This window comes from Mesoplodon mirus, assembly GCF_964341445.2.
Source record: "Mesoplodon mirus genome assembly, chromosome: 6".
Taxonomy (NCBI): domain Eukaryota; kingdom Metazoa; phylum Chordata; class Mammalia; order Artiodactyla; family Ziphiidae; genus Mesoplodon; species Mesoplodon mirus.
In genome coordinates, this window is record NC_138982.1 from 44,352,879 (window position 1) to 44,360,212 (window position 7,334).

Below are 7,334 nucleotides of genomic sequence, written 5' to 3' on the forward strand. Positions count from 1 at the left end.
CATGATACGAGACGTCCTTGTTTAAGATTATAGAAAGAGCTGTCTCCAGCCAAGAGACAAGGAAAAGCAATGGTATGTAGGGAATGGACAGGAGTAGCCATTTGGACTGTCTCTTCGTGGGATTCGCTCTGTTTATAGGTGATTAGGCCTCCTAGCTGGGACACTATAAACAACAGGTATTCAGACAGGCTGGGGGTTGGGTTGGATGAGCAGCTGGACCCACTGGACTGGGGCCTGATGCAAAGAGAAGGTCCCATCAGGAAAGTTTTCCATGGCGGATGACACACCATCCCTACCTTCTGGCAGAGTCTGCCTGTGCCCCCATCGGCGGGAACGTGGTTGCACTCCTGTGATCCAGTAGCTTGTTCCCCAGGCTCAGGGAAGGCCCAGGCAGAGCATCAGATTACCAGGCATTGTCTGCAAACAGACACCTTTGAGCTGAGAGCTGGACCGATTCAGGAGCAGCTCTGAGAGTCCAGAGTTGGTAATGTCCAAGGGCAGGGGTCTGGACTGTACTCCCGGAGATGCTCGTTTGTATATTCTGACCAGAAAGATCACACGCACGTGTTCAGCCATGCTTGTGCACCACTAGCCTGCTCAAAATATCACAGAGGGCTCTATCTGGGCCTATTGTTGGCTTCATAACTGGTATAATGCCCATCAATATCTCTCACCTGGGGCATCTCTCTTTGAACTTCAAAACAGACCAGGCCTCTAAAGGCCTCAGTGCTCCATCGTTAACGGCTCAGAGTGGTGGAAAATTCTCTCCGCCCCTCCTACCTTTTGGTTCTACCCTGAGGTGTCCCTAATTATGGCAAATTCCTCTTCCACAGATGGACCCCCACTAATGTAAACCCATGTGCCCCAGGCTTCTTTCTCCCTGCCAAGCATCCTCAGCTCCCTAAATCTCTCATTGGCCAGTTTTCCAGATCCCCGAGTAGATCCAGGCCACGTTTTCAGGCCCGGGCCCCGGAGGCCTTACTTAACTCTCACTGTGCCAGCAAAGGCAGCCTTTGGGGTGGTGTTACTCCTGCCTCTCTGCCTGGAAGCATTTGGTGGTTGAGGGTCTCCTCCTTCAGTCTTAGTGAGCTGGGGGTTGGGTGTCCTCCTCTCCAGTTGTCCCAAGCTCGTCAGGGCCGTGGTTCAACCAGCCCTGCCACTGAGGTGCCTGCTGCCCAGAGCCGGCCCTCTAAGCCCTGCAACCCTGCCAGGCTGAGTTCAGGTGGCAAAAGCCATGCCTGCCTTCCAGGATGGGGTCCTGCTGCCCTCGTTCTCGGTCCTTCCATACGCCGGCAGCTGCGCCGCAGGGCCTGGTCCAGATGCAGAAAAGGCAGTGCTGTCAGCCTTCTGCTCCCGCTGTTTGTCCTACGCCCACCACTCAGGAGCCGGTCCCCCTGAGCCCAGAGTCGTGACAGGCTTTGTGCAGCTCTGCGCGGGCGGGCTGTAGTCCTCGTCCTTTTAGGGGCCACCATAGGAATGGGGGAGTAGGGATGTGGGAGAGGGTTGTGTGTGTTGGGCCTGGAGCCACAGAGGAGTCAAGTGCATTCTGGGCCCCCAACTCAGGCACCTCCCACCCTCCTGAGCTGAGAAAGCAGCCCGGAGGCAGAGGAGGCCCCACGGGAGGGACACGGCTTCAATTTTCAGCTGGGGACAGGTTGCAGCTCCAACGGGCTCCATTGTCCCTGGGAACCATGGCGGGTTTATCAGAGGCTCTTGTAGGAGCTGTAATTTGCATTTCATTTTATGGATTTATATTTGCTTTGTTCATTTCTCTTTGTTTCCCCAGAGTTTGCTGCTTTGGTGTAAACGTCTCTTTTGAATATTTTTCAATAACACTAAAGAGAGAAGGTGTCCTTCCCCCACTCCTGTTCTATTCCCTATGACTCCTAAACTGGTGGGGAGGGGGTGATGAAGCAGCAACAGCTTCCCCCAGCAGAGGCTGGGGGCGAGAGAGAGGGTTGCAGGCGGAGCGGGGGCAGGATTACTGAGCCCCTTTTAAGGGTCAGGCGCTCCATGTGTGTAATCAGATTTCATTCTCACCACAACCCTGCAGGTAAACTTGATTATTCCCACTTGTTTTTCTCAGATGAGGCTCAGAGAAGTTGAGTCATCTGGATTACCCTCAGCTGGTAAGTGGCAGAGCCGGGACTGGAACTGGGGTCTGACCCTCTCTCGCCTCCACGGTGCCTCTGGGCTCTCTGGTCCAAAGATGACTCCCCCAGGACCCCACTTTCCTCTCCCCTTGGAGGATCGTGTCAATGGGCTCATCCCCTCCTACGTGTGTGAACATTTCAGAAGTAAAGACACATCAGTGGGAGAAAGAGGAGGAAACAAGATGTCTGAGTCTAGAGGACCTGACCCACCTGGACAGATAGGCCCCCTTGGCCTAGCTCTGTTCTCAGGAAGGACACACACATTGGGAAATTGTCAACAGGCTTGGGATCTTTCGACTGGGCCAGAGACTCATCTCCAGGTTCTTCTGCAGGAGAGAGTACTGTCCAAGGAGCCCCGTGCAGGTGGACTTCAGTGTGGCCGACACCCCCAAGTCACTCTGCATGTGTCTGCCCCGCCAAGCCAAGGGGTCTGAGCATGAGGGACTCAGCACATGACCCACCCTAGGATGTCAGAACTGGAGGGTCTACTGGGGTTATCCCACCCGGCCTCCTCATCTGACAACACTCGGGAGAGTGAAGTCACACAGCTGGTTCACCAGCCAGCTCCAGATTCCCAGCCTCCCCGAGACCCACCCAGTCCACTGTCCCCTCCTCAGTGGCTTTCCCCAGCCGGTGTCACCAACCCAGGTTCAATTTGCCCACACATAGCAAGCCAAATGCTGAGACGATGGGGTTTGCTGCAAAGAAAGGGGTTATTCACAAGACAGCCAAGCAATGAGACAGGAGAACAAGTCGCAAACCCACCTCCCCAAAGGCAAGGGGCGGGGGTATTTATAGGCTTAAATTTATAGGCTTATTTATAGGAATAAAGCATCAGGGTGGACTGAGGCGTGGGGAGCACGAGGAAAGGTGATTGCAAAAAGAGGTGGGAATCGAGGTTCTGCGCAGGCATAACTAAGCTACAGGCCTCTGCACATCCTGAGGGTGGAGTTTTCAACCTTTGATGTCAAAAGGTCACCAAGCGGACACTCACGCATGCCCAGTTGGAGGGTCGGTGGTCCTATCCAGCTGGTGGTCTTAACCAGCTCAGCTAGAACTAGACACACATAGCTGACTCTCAGCTCAGCTGAACTAGACAGAGCTGACTCCAAGTTCCTGGAAAATAACTCAGGCAAACATCTTATTGTTTAGACTCCATGCCACTTGGAGGGCATGCAAGTGTTAAAACGACATTGATTACTGAAAGCAGGTGAGATCTGACTAATTATTACCCATGGTTTCACCCGGGTATCAGCCACATCAGAGTCATCAGTTCTTGCTCAGCATCACAGGGAGGGTCCAGGAATCCACATTTTTTTTTTCTTTGCAGTACACGTGGCCTCTCCCGTTGCGGAGCACAGGCTCCGGACGCACAGGCCCAGCGGCCATGGCCCACGGGCCCAGCCGCTCCACGGCATGTGGGGTCTTCCCAGACCGGGGCACGAACCTGTGTCCCCTGCATCAGCAGGCGGACTCTCAACCACTGTGCCACCAGGGAAACCCCAGGAATCCACATTTTAAAACACCCGCCACGATGATTCTTTTGCATAGTAAAGTGAGACCTTTGGGTAGATCACATAAGTGAGGTTAAAAAACTTCAATGATTAGGGTTGTAAACCAGCAGAGCTAAGGGATGGACCTAGCTTGACTTTATCCACTCTCTTCTGGCCCTACCTGCAGAGTTTGTATCTTGGAGGGAGGCTCCTGTCTGGTGGATAAGCAGGCTGGATGAGGTAGGAAAGGTTGAGAAGAGTCTGCCTTTAGAGGGGTCCCCACTCAGCCCACTTCTCTCCTTTATGTCACCTGCCTGGAAACCTCAAGTTTGCCGCTTCGTGGTGGAATGGCAAAGACCTGGCCAAAGAGTTCAAAGAACTGGGCTCTAGGCCCGGCTCTGACAATAACTGTGGAACCCTGGAGAAATAAGACATGTCCTCACACTGGGCCTTATTTTCCTCCCCAGCATAAGGAGTGGTTGCACCCGATGATCTTGGGCCCTTTCTCACTCACATTCTGGAGTCTTGTGACTTATTGATGGTAAACACGTCTTAATCGGCTGGTTTTCACCACACCCATGTAGGACCTGGAACATGGTAGGTGCTTAGTCGAGGTTTATTGTCAGATGAAATTAATTTGGAGGTTTAAGCAGGACTTGTGGGAGTATGTTTTGGTTAGAGATTGACTCAGGGGCTGCTGACATATAGGAAAGAAAAGATGTTCTCCTGGGAGATTTGTTACATGAGCAACTTATTTAAAGTAGTGTCTCAGAACTTGCTTTATCACGTGTCACAGGGCCCTGTAGGAACATGTGCTGAATTGGCTGACCTAAAACAAGCTGTTGGAGCCGGACCAGGGAGTGTAGGGACACACACCAGGCAGAGGTGTGAGCTGGGAGGGAGGCCACGGCCTTCCCAACACAGACCTGGGTGTAGTGGGCTGACTTGGAGACACGCACTGGGGCCATTCGGATTTAAAAAGAGCCATTGGCTTTGGGGGTGTATTGTGTGCCACAATATGGAAGGAATTAATTACAGCTGCTTGTGGGTAGGTAGAGGCTGCTTCCTGGAAGGTTATGCTTGACTTAAGGCAATGTTGGAAGGAATTTAGGGATTTATCTGGCTGCTGAGCCAGTTCTGGAGTTTTCTGAGAGAAGGTAATTATTGCCTTCAGGAATGGAGGTTATTGTTGTTCCAGAGCTTGAGCAGACCCTGGCGCATGATGGATGCTACTGGGTGTTCCCAGGCTAACCTAAGTCCAAGGAGTCTGCAGCTGGCTCCACAGGGGAAAGAGCTCACGGTGGGTTTCACCTAAGACTGAACTATATCCCAGCACTACTTGCCAGCTCTGAGGCTGCCCTGAGATGGATCAGTATTGCAGCAGCTCACTGCTGCAATATCCTTTACACCATGCAACATTAATATTTACATTCTTCTTTATTCTTTTGTGTCTTCTCCAAATTCTCTACCTTGAAAGTTATTTTAGATTCAGAAAATAATCTGAATTTTAAAAACCTGTTTTCAAATGAGAGAGACCCAACTCAGGTACAGTGGTTTACCACTCATCCGATCATGGACAATGTCAAGAAGACTACCCTGTTTTCCTCCTTTCACGGATAACCATGCTCCTTACTCCCGCTACTGACTGAAAACTTGACATTGTTGCCGCGATCTCAGTATAGGGGTCCTGTTCTCACTCTGGGTCCAGGCTGTGGGTCAGGCCTCCATGACTGTCAGCAGCACCATCTGTCTCTAGAAGGCAGGATAAAAACCTCACTGCGCACTGAGGTTGGGGGCTCACGTCCAGAGCACCTGGGACTCAGCGATAGCAAAGTGCAGTCCCCTGGAGCCCATGTGTCTCTGGACCTAAACCCTTGCCAAAGCAGAGCTGCTGGAGATGGCTGTGCAGAGACAGCACAGGAAGACTCTCGGGGCAGTGCCAGCAGTGCCCCACGAAGGTGCCAGTGCTGCACTCTCAGCAAACTAGTAATGACAAGGCCCCAGTATCCGCGATGACTCTTTAATGGATGGTTAGTCTGTGAGTTAAAGCCCTTATAGTCACAGGGTCAGCCATGCCAGTGGTCAGCGTGCTTCCTTACTGGTTGATAAATAGCCTCTGCCAGCACCCCTCAAATGTCCCACAGCCCACTGCCCCAGCTTCCTCGGGACCCCTTCCACAGTCTAGCTGGGGTCCTCCACACCCCAGCTCCTGTGCTAGGGCTAAGGTTCATTCTTGTTGCTGGCATGGGTCAGCTTTCCCAAAGTCCTGCTGGGCACCACCTTTGGCTTCCCCAGGTATCTGGAAGACCAATCTGTGCCTCGCTTACACCTGGTCTCAGGGAACCCCAGGTAGGTACCTCATGGGAGTTCATTTGATAGTCACCAAACTGTTGACCCATGAGCCAGCCTGCCGCAGCTCTTACCCTTGTATCTCTTCTGGCAAAAGAGGACCCAACCAGTTCCTAGTGCCCAGCTGATCCCTGAGGCTGTAGCTCCTCATCACCAGCCAATGTTCCCTGGAGTTCTCCTTAGAGAGCAGCCCATTGTGCAAACTGCAGCCTCTGAGAGACTTGGGCAGAGAAAGGGAGAGTTTTCATTATTACCCTTGTGTGCATGGGACTTTTGCTAGTACAATGAATGGAGACCCATTCACACTAGTTCAAGTAAAGAGGATTTATTATAAGGCTCCATGCTGAAGATTAAGGGGAGCCTCAAGGAAATCTGACTGGGGTTTTGCCTCCATAATTCTGGAGGTTCTGGATTCAAAGCAACTCTGGTTCCTGAGAAGCAATTGTCTAAGGACCTGCCCTCTAATTCAGGGGTTGCAAGCAGCAATACCTACATGTGCCAGGCAGGTAACATAAGCATGAGGCTGGCCAGACAGAGCAGAGCAGGGTGTGGTGGGGCAGATGGGAAAACACATAGCCCGTGTAAAGGGGCGGCACCCCAGCTCCAGTGGATTGCCACCATGCAGACCCTGTGTTACAGAGCTTCTGGCTGGATGTTTTTTAAATTTTTAATTCTTTTCTGACTGGCTGGATTTTAATGTGAAATCTCCCAAATTTTAAAGATTGGTAACAGACTCACAAAAATGCAGACCATTATGTGGTCATATCCCATGAGAGTCTTATTCCACGACTCCCAGTTATGCTCCTTTGCAATTGCTCTACCATTGACCTGACTTGTCCTCTACCAGCTGGCGAATTCTTTCTTTAGTTTCTATTCAAGTTCCTAAGACAAGAAAACGAATTGGCCTGGATCTTTCTTTTGGGTCAGATCAGGCAAGGCCGTGACTGGTTGCCTTTAGGCCAGGTGCCTACTCCTGTCTAGGGCAATCAGCTGTGGCCAGCAGGTGTGAAGGGATGGGGGGCAAAGTGCGCTCTCTCGATCAGCAGGACTGCCATCGGGTGGGCCTTGCAAACATGTCTAGTACCTGTATGCTATCTCAATCCCGAAAACAGCCTGTATCTGTTAGCGTTCTCCAGAAAAACAGAACATATATAAACACAATATATACATGCATATACACGCGTATCTCGGAGATAATGGGGGTTTCATTCCAAACCACCTCAATGAGTGAATATGGCAATAAAGAGAGTCACGAGAACTTCTTTGGTTTCCCAGTACATATAAAAGTTACCTTTATTGTTTACCCTATACTGTAGTCTATCAAGTGTGTAATAGCATT